We start from the raw sequence: 13,379 nt of genomic DNA, 5'->3' as shown, positions 1-13,379 counted from the left end.
TTGTATGTCCATAGCTCCTTTATTGTGTATTAATTGACCATATATGCTTGGGTTTATATCTGAGCTCTGTTCCATTGATCTGTGGGTCTGTTTATGTGCCAGTACCAAATTGTCTTGATTACTGTGGCTTTGTAGTAGAGCTTGAAGTCGGGGAACATAATCCCCTCTGCTTTATTCTTCCTTCTCAGGATTGCTTTGGCTGTTTGGGGTCTTTTGTGGTTCCATATGGATTTTAGAACTATTGGCTCTGGTTAGTTGAAGAATGCTATTGGTATTTTGATATGCATTGAATCTGTAAATTGCTTTAGGCAGGATGGCATTTTGACAATAATAATTCTTCTTATCCATGAGCACGGAATGTGTTTCCATTTATTGGTATCTTCTTAAATTTCTCTTACGAGTGTCTTGTAGTTTTCAGTGTATAGGTCTTTCACTTCCTTTGTTAGGTTTATTCCTAGGTATTTTATTCTTTTTGATGCAATTGTGAATGGAATTGTTTTCCTGATTTCTTTTTCTGCTAGTTCATCATTAGTATATGGGAATGCAATAGATTTCTGTGTTTTAATTTTGTATCCTGCAGCTTTGCTGAATTCAGGTCTATAATCTTTTATCCTTGGTTCCTAAATTCTGTAATGAAGATGGAAAATTTTTAAGAAGTGTGGCAAACTCTGTTGGTAGTCTTTATTTATTGTAATTAGTTTAATGATTCATACTTTTCCCCACAGAAATATTAATGTGTCTAATTACAGAGTGTTGCCCAGACTGAGGTTGGAATATTTTGTAACATAGAATATATACTGTATTAACTTTGGTAAAATCTGAAAAAATTTCTGAAGCATCTCTGGCCCCAAGAGTTTTAGAAAGGGATTTGGACTGGAATTAAAAACCTAGTGCTAGGAAAAGACAAATTTATTAGCCTATTTTAGTGTCTAATATGAATCTTACCATATGATAAAAGAACTTTTGTCCTTTGATTTCACCATATGAATCTTACCATATGATAAAAGAACTTTTGTCCTTTGATTTCACAGTTTCATTTTAGGAGAAGAACCAGAAGAACGAAAGGAAATGATCTTTATTTGTTTATGTGATTGGTAGTTCTCTGCAACCATCCTAATTAAGTTCAATACATTCAGAATTTCCAGTGACTTTCAGACCTCTTGACTATTCCAGTGTGAGAACCAGGGATTTAAGTACTGGAGTTGAGAAGTCCCAGGAGTTACGTAGTTGTTGTTTCTTGCCACCAATGTTGTTGATGTGACGTTGGCTATTTGTTCCCATTTTACTGTGGTGTTTCTTTTTCTACTGTGCTTCTTGTTTCTTTCCCTGGGTAGCCTGAAACTTTTCTTTGCCTCTGACACTTGAGTTCAAGGTTGAGGGTTTTATCTTTAACTTCATGCCATACAGTTTTAATTTTTAAAGTATTTCTTATTTTAACTATTATAAATTCAATATTTGTTTATTATAGAGGACTTGGAAAATATAGTTGTATTTTCACCACCTGGAAGTAACTATTAACATGGAGGTTTATTTCTTCCATTCCGTTTTCTGTGTAAGTGTATTATTGTAACATATCCACACTTATATTGGAATCTCTTGTTATTGGATGTACATTTGTACCCTGCTTTTTAAGAAAATAACAGTAGGGTCTAGCACTGTTTTTAGAACTAGCCTGAATTATATTATTGGGCATTGATCTTTAACTTTGTATTCATTTTGAGTGGGAACCTAGGAGATGGGTTCAAATTCTGTTATTTCATTGTCAACCTGAAAACTAGGGCAAGGTATAGGATACTCAGGGCTTCCATTGTGGCAGTTGTCAAATGAATTCCAAGGTATGCATTTGACACAAGAATCTAATGAAAATTAACCCTCTCCTTAGAAAAATCATGCATGCACAGAAGAAGACCTAGTCTGGTCAATCTTTGAGATTCTTCCAGTTCTACTACTGAATGTTCTCTTTGTTGAGGAATGCAAAGTAAAGCAGTATCTGTGAGGTTATTTAGGCTTCATGGAAGAGGATTGTATTGAAGGAAGTGATAATAAATTGTAGAGAATGGTAGAAAATTCCACAGAAACAGAGTGGGGAGAAGTTAGAAGCAAAAATGAGTGCAGTATGAACTGAGTGAGATAAAAAGGGAATGTTAATAATATTGCACAAGTAGAAGGTATGGTTTTTACTGATAATGAGTAATCAAGAGATAGAATTTGTTAGGTTTATATGTATGTGAGGATAATGAAGAAGAATTAATGGTAGGCTTTGAAAGCTAGGCTGAAGAACTTAGTTTTGATCCTATAGGTGATAGTACTTGTTAAAAGTTGTATGATCAAAACAGTGAGAAAGTTTGTATTGACAGCTTCGTAGGATAACCTCACGTTGGGAGTGGCTGGACAGTTATGGAGTAATGGGGAAGTAGAAAACATGATAGTTAGTGTGGAGGAAGAATATTAATAACTATGGGGTTAGAAGAAATGGAAGAGTCAGAATACCTCAAAGTTTTAGTCTGACATAAATGTATAGGCCTAGGGGAAAAGTTAATGAGTTCAATTGCTAATACAAGTTTTAAGTATTCAGTAATTTGAGTGGTAGTTTAAGAAATCTGGTGCTTTAAAAATAAAGGACTTAATAGCATAAATTAATTCTCTCCCTTTTAAAGTAATCTGTTCTTGAGGCCATGCATTTATTCTAGCAAATGAATATTTTTTTGGAATTTGTCTTTTAAAACTGCTTTCAGAACCAGTAGAGCCCTTTAAGAAAACAAGTCTTATTACTTGATAGCATACCCTTTGTCCCCAAAAGAAATTATCTTGCTTGATCACTGATTTGCTATACTTGTTTCTAAGTGATATTTGGCAGTTTCTGAAAATTAACCTGCAAAGGTGTAAACTTTATTATCATGGTGGATATGTAAGTGGCTATCATGTTTGCTGAGGACAAAAAGTCTTAAGCTGTGATAGTATCCTTATAATAAGGTTTAGATGGTCTTTTTAGTACATTAGTTATTTGTCTTGAGCAAATTATTTAACTTGTCTGGGTCTCAGTTTCCTCATTTTTAAAATGGGAATGGTGACAATACTCGCTTCTTCAAAGGGTTATTGTGAGAATTAGCTCTTAGATTTAGGACAATGCCTGGCACATACTAAGAGCTCAGTAAATATTAGCCATTTATTACCATTACAACAACTACTCTTGCTACCACCACCATTTTGTCTATTTTGTTTTAAAAATTACATAGGTTCATGTATAATTGTGTCTCATACAAGTGAAATGATAGGCAGCTGGAGATAAAGTTAGAGCTAAAATAAAAGAGCAGGCTTATAGAGACATGAAGTTATTAGAATGTTTTGCTTAGAACTTAGTGGGAGAAGAACAGAAAAGACCAAGGGTAGAATATCGGGGAATATTTAAAGTAAGGAAATGAGAGGCAGAAAAGGAGCCAGCAAAGAGCAGAAGGAAAACAAGTGTATATTAGTATAGAGGTTATATTAATTAGGATTAGGTTTGGTTGCAACCAAATAACAGACTTAAACATGATAGAAATTAATTTTTGTCCATGTCAGGAATTCCAGAACTAGTCTAAGACTAGTATGGTTTGTCATCATGCCATGTTGTTGCTACACTGTGCATGGATTCTGTTCTTTTCCAAAGTCACTTTATGGTCTAAGATAGCTACTGGAGCTCCAGCCATTTCATACACATTCCAACCAACAGAAAAGAATAAAATAACACATCTCCCTCCCTTTAAGAATTCTTCCAGAAAGTTATATATACCCCCTTTTGCTCACATTTCATTGGTGAAACTTAGTCATATAGCCACACCTTTCTGCTGGAGAGGCTGGGAAATACAGGTTTTTTTTTTTAATGTCAGTGCCTGGGAATAAAGAACAGAAACAATGAGGGTAATCCGAGTGTAGCTAGATGAAGAATATAGGATAGAAAATAGAGTTAATTGTCTTCAGGAACAATTTAATTCATTATTAGTAATCCTTCATAGAGTTTTTATACTTAGAAATTGTGAGTATAAAACTACTCTTGTCAAATTGCATCAGTAGTACTTTGCTTTTAGGGTATAATCCCTTCATGAGTCCTTGCTTAATTAGGATTATTATGTGTATATATATGTGTGTGTGTGTATCTCCTCATTTGACATTAATTTTGGCCAACTTTACTTCATTGCAACAGTATGCAGTAAAATTGATGGTAAATAAGCCTGTGATATTCCTCTTTGGTTATTTTAAGCCTGTAATTTTACCTAGCTTTCCATCCACTCTCCAGTGTGGTTGTTTGGGGCCAGTGTTTTTCATCCATCTCAGTCCTTTGTATTACTGGTCTTTCAGTGCTGTTAATCGTGCTTCCCAAAGTAGATAAATGAGCAAATTTAATTAAATGTGTGTTATTTGCACCTTCTTGATCATTAATGAATTTTTAAGTAAGGTCAGACCTACAGTCTTCCTAGTAGTGCAATTACTGAATTCTGTCTGTCCCCTCAATTAGTAATAATTTGTTTAAAATTAAAAAAATTTTTTTAAAGCTTCTATATTTTGTATTTTTATATTCTTTTGATATTGGAAATATGAAGGTCTTCCAACAGAGAAGGGAAAACTTTTTCCCTAGGACTTTTTTTGTCCTTTTCACTTGAAAATGTTTTATTTATATATATTTTTACTTATATATATTTTGAATGAACAATATAAGTTCACCTGTTGCTGTTTATTTTATTAACAGACATCTAGTTCAGAAATATAGCTTAAAAAGTATTTTCACATAGTAAAAAGAAGGGTTCATACAGTGAATACTTCTTATCCCACCCCTCCCCACTCTTTAGTTCCCTCCTTAAAGGTAACCACTTTCAACTCCCTAAGCCATTTCTTCTGGTATTTGCATATCTCCATATTTTAAAATAATGTATGTGTAATACTATCTTTTGATTCACCAACTTGTTATTATAGAGTTTCTGTTATGGTGGAGAAAGTTTTAGTGTTCTTAAACCACCATCACCACTGCTACTCCTTCCCTGACCTCGCAATTTAGTTATAGTACCATATTTGGTTAAAGCAAATAGTTAATGTTGTGTTTATATTATTATGCCTGTGCAGATTTCATTTGCTGGTGTTGTCTTCTTAATTAGTAGCCTCTTGGTACAGTTTTCCACAGGGTCACTCACAGTAATCTGTCAATTCCAATTTTCTTTACTTTAAAAAAAAATTCTTGGAAACTTTTCTTCTGCAGACCTTCATTGTCCTCCAGTCCATGCCTACTTTCTGGATCTTCTACATAGCGCTTTACCTGGGATGATTTCCCTCTGTTAACATCCTTAGACTTTTCTCTCCTTTTGGGTTTAATTCCAGATGTTGGAACTCTTCTTCCTTCTTCATGTGCTGTCTTGCTTAGGTAGAGTACAACTACATAGTAGTTGTGTTGGATTAAAAAGTATTATGGCAGAGAGCCTTCAATATGCCTATTTCTGTCACATAACTTCAAGGTTGCCTTCTACTTCTGGTGCAGTTAGTATCCTGGAATTCTGGAATCCCCATTCACCAATATTCCTTCACTTCTTTTACGTTAGATATCCTGTTTTCCATATCCTGTGTTTGTTTTATTTCCTCATTTAGTGTCAAAGGATGATGAGGCCACCACCTGCTGTCTAGCATATCTGGTCAGGTGCAGTCTCCTGAACAAAGCAGATTGTTAATCTTCGATAGTGTCCCTGGAAGTGTGGAGTCAGGGACCGGAAGATTTTAAGAGGTGGAAATGGATTAACATCATGTGTATAAGCGTGGTTACTTGGGTGACTTTGTTGATTGGTTGGCACTCAAGGTGTGTCTACTGGGATGAATCAGTCTCTGATTGGTTGGCATGTAAAAGAATGCCTGCTGAGGTAATTTGTCCTTATCACTTGAATAGAGGTAACACTGGTTCTCCTGGCAACACGTTGGCTACAATCAGTCTTTGCCTAAATTTGTAGGAACTTTAAATTCTCAGTTCTCTTAATTTCCTAAGGGAAAGTGCATGGGAGGTAAGGTTTTCACCCTTTCCATGTCAAAATGTCTTTTTTTCTGTTCTCAAATTTGATTAATGTAGTCTAGGTGAGTGTAAAGTTCTAGATTGGAAATATTTTCTTCAGAATTTTGAAGGCATAGTTTTTTTTCTCCTTGTCCTCTGTAGCTGTTGAGAAATCCTAAGCCAACATGAATAGTCTTTTGTTGGACCTTCTCACTGGACACTTGTTGGATCTCTGCTGTGTCCCCAGTGTTCTGAAATTTCACTATGATGTGCCTTGGTGTGGGTCTGTGTTTTTATGCTGTGCTGGATATTTGTAGGCCCTTTCGATCTAGAACAGTTTGCATTTTTCTGGTAGTTTGGTGTGGGAATGGGGGTGGGGGAAATAGATCTTAGCATTAAAAATGCTCACTTAATCACCCAGATTGAAAGAAAAGCCTCTGCACTTTTAGTTCAGTCCCCAAGCCAGAGATCATGTATTTTACATTCTGCAGAGTTAACCACAAGTCTTCTTTCAAAGAAGGGGAGGGGATTTAAAGTTCTAAGTGCTCTTCAAACAGCTTTCACCTAGTGCCCATCCCCACTTCCAGTTCCAGAGATTGTGCTGGCCGTTCTTAACCCTTGTATAGATTTCTGGCTGTAAATTGGGTTGGGTTTCAGCCCAATTTGGGATCGCAATTTGGCTCTCCACCATCTTCTCTACAGTTAGCATTCATTTGTTTTTTTTTCTCTTTACTCTCTATTCTTGTTGATTTAGATGTTACAAAAAAACTACTGTTATTTTAGTAGGATTTGGGGAAGGAGCAAAATTATATGTGTATATCCACCCCACTTTCCTAGCCCACAAGACTGAAATGAGTTGATAAGATTAGTGGGAATATTTTTATGTGAAATGATACTACATGATCACTGTAATTTTAATATATGAGAGGCAAAGTATCAGAATATGTTACTCAGATACAATAACTAAATACAAGTCTGCACAGAGGGCACTGTTCTAGAAAAGCAATGATGTACTTTGTGGGCTACCCTTTAATTTCAGAAAATAGTTTTTGGAGTAAAGCTTTAAAGTTATTCATCTTCATTATAAGAAAGCTATCGAATACTGATAAGCATGAGGAAGAAAATAAGAATCACTTTAATTTCATTATCTAGAGCTAACCAGTATTAACCGTTTAGTGTATATTTTTTAGTCTTTTGTATGCATTTACCCAAGTACATTTAATTGGAACAAACTATGTATTTTAGTCCTCTCATTTTTCACCATAAAATAGTATATCTCTTGAGTTAAAGGAAATTTTTGTGCAGAATCTAGAGATAATATTCTCATTAACAACATCTAACAGATGTCATTTATTGATTGCAGATTATGAGCTAGGGACTATGGTAACATCTTTTTTTTCTGTTTAATTTGTGTTGGCATTATGTTAGACTACAGAAAAGTTTTCAGAATGTATAAAAAATTCACCCAGATCCCCAAATGTTAACAGTTTACTACATTGCCTTCTTCCCTCCCTCCTTATTTCTTTCTCTTCCTTCCTCCTCCTCCATTCCTCCCTCCCTCCCCCTCTCTCCCAATATTTATTTCTTGAACTGTTTGAGAGTAGAGTACAGATCTATTCCCCTGTATACTTAAATGCTTCAGAGTGTGCTTTCTAAAAACAAGGACATTCTTTTATGTAACCATGGTACGTTTGTCAAAATCAGGAGATTAACATTAATTTAATATTAGCATATGTATTATATATATATAACTATATATATATAATATATAATCTACAGACTTGTCTAAGTTTCACCCATTGTCCCAATAATATACTTTGATAGCTAAAGAAAATTCTGGATCATGGAGTACATTCAGTTATCATATGTTTTTAGTTTCCTTTAATTTGGACCATTTCCTCAGTCTTTGTTTTTTCTTCATGACATTGATATATTTGAAGAGTGCATGCTGGTTATTTTGTAGAATACCTCTAATTTGGGTTTATCTGATGTTTTCTCATCACTGGATTCAGGTTATCCATTTCTGGCAGGAGTACCACAGAGGTAATGCTACTCTTCTCGGGGCATCATGTCAGGAAACACAGATGTTGAAATACTGGTAATGTGATTTTGAATTACTTCATTAAGTTAGTGTCTGCCAGGTTTTCCAGTGTAAAGTTACTGTTTTTCCTTTTGTAATTTTTTTAGTGGTAAAATATGCCTAACATAAAATTTACCATTTTAACCATTTTTAAGTGTACAGTTAAGTGGGATTAAGCACATTCACATTTTGTTTGTAATTTAGACTTATCTTTGAAATAATACTTTGGGACTTTACATCCTCTTCTTGAACTTTTACTCCCAAATTTTAGTATTCATTGGTGGTTTCTGCCTGAATCATTTTCATGATGGTTCCTAAATGGTGATTTCTTAATTCCATCATTCTTTCTGCACTTACTTATAATACTTTATTTCATTATTTATTTTGATGCTCTCCCTGATTTGGGCAGTGGGTGTCCTTCAAGTTGGTTCCTGTCTCCTTTTTTGCAATGGTCACTTCCTCACTTTTTACTACAACAGCATGTTCTAGGTTCATCTTCACTTTCCAAGCCCGAGCCCTGGAATGAGATATTTTCTTCAGGGAGCTCTACTTCCTGTTTTAAAGAATGGCTTTGAAAGCCAGGATCTTGATTCTAGATATCCTCATTGCTACTGGATATCATAGCTTTTAGGCCTTCTCAGCAGGCTTCTGTGAAGTACATGTATGTAATATGTGTGTTTATCCACACACACTCAGTTCATCTTTATCCATCTTTTGAAAACAGTGAGTTTATACTGGTACCTCTGATTCCAGTCCAGCACTATAGGATGTGTTCTATCCTTTCTTTCCATTTGTGTAACTACTTCTTGCAAGAGTGAGAATCCTACTCCCATATTCATAATCATATTTTTACTTGCTAGCTCAATCCAGGAATATCAGAAAATCATATAAGAATCGTTAACTCATATCACTAAAAGACACCTAGTAAATGTAGCTCAATACTTGTTGATAGTCTCCTTTAGCCTGAAGGTATATAGTCTAAACCTCCACCGTCCAATAGGGTAGCCATGAACCACATGAATTGAAATGTGCTGTAAGTATAAAACACACACTGGATTTGGAAAACTTAGAATGAAATAAGGAATATGAAATACCTTATTAATATGTAATACCATTTTTATATTGATTATAGTTTGAAGTATTTTAGATATATTAGATATAAAATACAGTAGTGAAATTAATTTCACCTATTTTTATTTTATTAGTAGTTAGTAGAAAATAATGTACATGGCTCTCATGATTCTGTTGGAGCGTTGATCTAAAAACCATGTTCTAAAGTTAATTGGATTAATTTTCTCTCCCCATCATTCTTTCCTCCCCATGTGGTTATGTTAGTCATTTGAAGTACCGTTCAGTTCTATTTGTAGTCTAAGTCTCTCTCACCATCCTACTTGATCTGACTACTTGATTTTGAGTATGTGAGACATTAACATGGATCAAAAAGTCAGCATTGTACATATTTTTGACACTCATTTCTTCTATCCTTTCCACTCTGTTTTCCATTTACTTTCTAAAGGTAACCAGTTTCATCATTCTCTGAATTATACTTCCTGCATGTGCTTCCCTCAGAAATGATGAGATACATGTATATTTTCTTTTCCTCTTTTTTTTTTGTTTTACACAAAAGGTAGCATATATACTCTTGTGCTTTGCTTTTTTTCACTTAACATGATGTATTTTGGGATCCATTCCACATCAATTTATAGACCTCACCCTCCCTCTGTCTTTTCATCTGTCCTACAGTTGCATAGTCCTCTATTGTGAGGATATTAATCATTCTTGTTTTTTGTTTTGGTATCAGTAATCTACAATTACATGAGAAACATTATGTTTACGAGACTGCCCCCATCACCAAGTTCCCCCCACATTCCCCTTTGCAGTCATTGTCCATCAGCGTAGTAAGATGTTTGAGAATCACTACTTGTCTTCTCTGTGTTGTACAGTGCTCCCTGTGCTCCCACCCAACACATTATGCATGCTAATCATAATGCCCCCTTTCTTCCCCCCACCCCTTATCCCTCCCTTCCCATCTGTCCTCCCCAGTCCTTTTCCCTTTGGTAACTGTTAGTCTATTCTGGGGTTCTGTGAGTCTTCCTGTTTTTTGCTCCTTCAGTTTTTCCTTTGTTGTTATATTCCACAGATGAATGAAATCATTTGATACTTGTCTTTCTCTGCCTGGCTTATTGCATTGAACATAATACCCTCTAGCTCTATCCATGTTGTTGCAAATGGTAGGATTTGTTTTCTTCTTATGGCTGAATAATATTCCATTATGTATATGTACCACCTCTTCTTTATTCATTCATCTACTGATGGACACGTAGGTTGCTTTCATTTCTTGGCTGTTGTAAATAGTGCTGTGATAAACATAGGGATGCATATGTCCTTTTCAAACTGGGCTGCTGCATTCTTAGGGTAAATTCCTAGGAGCAGAATTCCTGGGTCAAAATTTGAGTTTTTTGAGGAACTTCCATATTGGTTTCCACAATGGTTGAACTAGTTTACATTCCCACCAGCAGTGTAGCAGGGTACCCCTTTCTCCACATCCTCGCCAGCATTTGTTGTTTGTCTTTTGGATGGTGGCCATCCTTACGGGTGTGAGGTGATACCTCATTGTGGTTTTAATTTGCATTTCTCTGATGACAATCGATGTGGAGCATCTTTTCATGTGTGTGTGGGCCATCTGACTTTCTTCTTTGGAGAACAGTCTGTTCAGCTCCTCTGCCCATTTTTTAATTGGATTATTTGCTTTTTGTTTGTTGAGGTGTGTGAGCTCTTTATATATTTTGGATGTCAACCCTTTATTTGATCTGTCATTTATGAATATATTCTCCCATGCAGTAGGATGCCTTTTTGTTCTATTCGTGCTGTCCTTTGCTGTACAGAAGGTTTTAAGTTTGATGTAGCCCCACTTTAATTTTTGCTTTTGTTTCCCTTGCCCGGGGAGATATGTTCATGAAGAAGTCGCTCATGTTTATGTCCAAGAGACTTTTGCCTATGTTTCTTTCTAAGAGTTTTATGGTTTCATGACTTAAATTTAGGTCTTAAATCCATTTCGAATTTACTTTTGTGTATGGGGTTAGACAATAATCCAGTTTCATTCTCTTACATGTAGCTGTCCAGTTTTGCCAACACCAGCTGTTGAAGAGGCTGTCATTTCCCCATTGTATGTCCATGGCTCCTTTATTATATATTAATTAATCATATATGTTTGGGTTAATATCTGGAGTCTCTGTTCTGTTCCACTGGTCTGTGGGTCTGTTTGTGTGCCAGTATCAAATTGTCTTGATAACTGTGGCTTTGTAGTAGAGCTAAAAGTTGGGAAGCGAGATCCCCCCTGCTTTATTCTTCCTTCTCAGGATTGCTTTGGCTATTTGGGGTCTTTTGTGGTTCCATATGAATTTTAAAACTATTTGTTCCAGTTCGTTGAAGAATGCTTTTGGTATTTTGATAGGCATTGCATTGAATCTGTAGATTTCTTTAGGCAGGATGGCCATTTTGACAATATTAATTCTTCCTAGCCAAGAGCATGGGATGAGTTTCCATTTGTTAGTGTCCTCTTTAATTTCTCTTAAGAGTGTCTTGTAGTTTTCAGTGTATAGGTCTTTCACTTCCTTGGTTAGGTTTATTCCTAAGTTATTTTATTCTTTTTGATGCAATTGTGAATGGAATTGTTTTCCTGATTTCTTTTTCTGCTAGTTCATCATTAGTATATAGGAATGCAATAGATTTCTGTGTGTTAATTTTGTATCCTCCAACTTTGCTGAATTCCAGTATTCTAGTAGTTTTGGAGTGGAGTCTTTAGGGTTTGTTATTTACAATATCCTGTCATCTGCAAATAGTGACAGTTTGACTTCTTCTTTACCAATCTGGATGCCTTGTATTTCTCTGTTTTGTCTGATTGCTGTGGTGAGGACCTCCAGTATTATGTTGAATAGCAGTGGTGAGAGTGGGCATCCCTGTCTTGTTCCAGATCTTAGAGGAAAAGCTTTCAGCTTCTCACTGTTAAGTATGATGTTGGCTGTGGGTTTGTCATATATGGCCTTTATTATGTTGAGGTACTTGCCCTCTGTGCCCATTTTGTTGAGAGTTTTTATCATGAATGGATGTTGAATTTTGTCAAATGCCTTTTCAGCATCTATGGAGATGATCATGTGGGGTTTTTTTTGTCCTTCTTTTTGTTGATGTGGTGGATGATGTTGATGGATTTTCGAATGTTGTACCATCCTTGCATCCCTGAGATAAATCCCACTTAATCATGATTGCAGGCTGTTTAGTGCTGTGAGGGGCCTCAGGGCTGCATTGCCTCCCAGGTAACTGGGGCACCCGAAGTTTCCCGGGATTCCCAGCTGCTGGGCTGAGTGTGCTGGGATGATTCCATCCAGCTGTGAGACCCCTGTCCCTTTAAGACTTTGAAAAAGCACTCGCTTTCCTTTTGTCCCAAGGGAGCCGGCTGCGGTTACCTGCTTGCAGATTTTACTTTTCCGTTTCTTTGATATCCAGCACACCGTGCGATGTGTGTCTGTGCTCCTGGTGCGGATTACTAGAGCTGGTTATTTAGCAGTCCTGCACTTCCACTCCCTCCCCGCTCCAACTCCTTTCTTCCCGCTGGGGAGCTGGGGTGGGGGTAGTGCTCGGGTCCCGCTGGGCTGTGGCTTGTATCTGACCCCCTTCGTGAGATGCTAAGTTCTCTCAGATGTAGATGTAGCAGTACAGTAGATGTACTGTATCCTCTGGTCTCTCTTTTAGGAATAGTTGTGTTTGTTGTATTTTCAAAAATATGTATGGTTTTGGGAGGAGATTTCCGCTGCCCTACTCATGCCGCCATCTTGGGTCTTCCTCTGAATCATTCTTTTATGCTGTTTCCAATATTTTGCTTTTACAAATAGTGCTGCAATGACTACCCTTGTTGTATATTATTTGTGTGTGTTGGAAGTGTATGTTTGGGTAAATTCCTAAAATGGGATCATTGTGTCACAAGTTTAAAAACATATATAGTTTTCTTAGATATTGCTAAATCCTTTTCTATGGGGTTGAACAAATTTGTATTCCCCCAGCAGTGTATGAAAGTGTTAGTTTACCCACAGCCTCACCACAAATATACTTGTTGATTTTTGCTAACCTTATAGGTAAGAAATGGTATCTCAATATAGTTTTGATGTCTATCTTAGTAGTAGTGAGGTTAAACATCTTTTCATATGTATAAGGGTTATTTTGATATCTTTTTATGTGTGAATTATGGTTTTTTATTCATATTTCTATCAGGTTTTTGATTTTGTTGTCCTTCAGTTTTTA

At 36.0% G+C, this 13,379-nt stretch overlaps 1 protein-coding gene across 8 annotated transcripts in view; it reads left to right on the top strand.

Moving 5' to 3' along the window:
• R3HCC1L (R3H domain and coiled-coil containing 1 like) overlaps positions 1–13,379 on the top strand; it is a 140,905-nt gene that overhangs the window by 11,623 nt on the left and 115,903 nt on the right. For 2 of the 8 annotated variants that reach the window (XM_037015732.2, XM_037015733.2), the window contains exon 2: positions 8,017–8,102. The exons of the other annotated variants lie outside the window; for them this stretch is intronic. The gene's annotated coding sequence lies outside the window, so the exon portion shown is untranslated. The remainder of the gene's footprint in view (positions 1–8,016; positions 8,103–13,379) is intronic. 8 annotated transcript variants of the gene reach the window in all.

The sequence above is a fragment of the Manis javanica genome, chromosome 7, assembly GCF_040802235.1.
Source record: "Manis javanica isolate MJ-LG chromosome 7, MJ_LKY, whole genome shotgun sequence".
Lineage (NCBI taxonomy): Eukaryota > Metazoa > Chordata > Mammalia > Pholidota > Manidae > Manis > Manis javanica.
This window is presented reverse-complemented; position numbering and strand designations above follow the sequence as displayed.